Raw genomic sequence first — 1,226 nt, forward strand, 5'->3', positions numbered from 1 at the left:
ATGTCAAAGTGTAAGCCTTTTTGTTGTCAATATGTTCCTTTAAAAGTGATTAGGATCACTGAAGTGTGTGTGTGTGAACACAGAATCTGTCCATTTACAGAATCTAATGTAAATAAGTAAATATGATTTTTTAATACCTTAATGTGCCAGTGGGAACTGCTTCTTAACATTTTGTCACATGACCACCAGCAGATGTCGCATTTCTACAGCTGATGTTCAGAGGCAAGCAGATCATGTGTGGGAACAGAGTCTTGCTATAATACCATTCATAATATTGATAATATTTGAGAACAAATCATCTTTAATAGTTACCTTTTTCCTCTTAATAATTCCAAATGGCAAAAAAAATCTCACCATTAAAGACTTTTTTCTCCAAAAAGCTTGTTATTATTATTACTCTTTTACTTTAAGATCAACTAAATAATATGAAAAATTAATTTGGATTCAGAAATGTAAAACCGGTTTATCATAGAAAAGGTGTATTCAAGTTATTGTCTAAATGAATTGCGTGCAATGCATTATAATTGATTTAAAAATCAAATTAGATCATATTAGAAATATATATATCATGCATGAGCTGACTAATCAATCACACATTAGTCATGATGAAGGATTCATCTGTAATCTGTGCTGTTGGTTTCTGACATTATAATGCAGGATTAGCACTGCTCTGACAGCGCCACGCTGCGCCTCTTGTGGCAGTGCGCGGAATTACACTCTCACAGCTGATTTGCTCGCCATCTTGACATGAACATAAACATTGATGCCCTCTGCTCAATGATCACACCATTATCTCTAAACAGCCTTAATACTCTGTTGCAGCGTCGGGAAAACACGAACTAGATGTTTAGGAAATCATTGTGCACGTAGCTAAACATACATGTCTGTAGAATGTGGGTTTCCTGAGCACTTGGTTAAGGTAAGATTATTCTCTTTACTAATACGAGGCTTAAAGGTCTCCTATATTTATTAAACTCATAAAAACGTTGTTATCCCGTCATATTATTGGATGTTAAGCTTCAGTTAGCTCAGCGCTGCTAGCGAGCTGCCATGGCAACTGATTACATACGCTTGTTTACAACCCTCCTGCTGGCATTAACGCGCTCCCTCCTCTATTAACACTTGTTTTTTTAATGACCACGAATTACCTATAAAACGTGTGCTTTTGGATTTCTAATATGGTTAATGTAATGTTACACGTATGTTATAATTTTTTTTGGGTGTGA

The sequence above is a fragment of the Sinocyclocheilus grahami genome, unplaced genomic scaffold (assembly GCF_001515645.1).
Source record: "Sinocyclocheilus grahami isolate Dianchi unplaced genomic scaffold, SAMN03320097.WGS_v1.1 scaffold5898.1, whole genome shotgun sequence".
Taxonomy (NCBI): domain Eukaryota; kingdom Metazoa; phylum Chordata; class Actinopteri; order Cypriniformes; family Cyprinidae; genus Sinocyclocheilus; species Sinocyclocheilus grahami.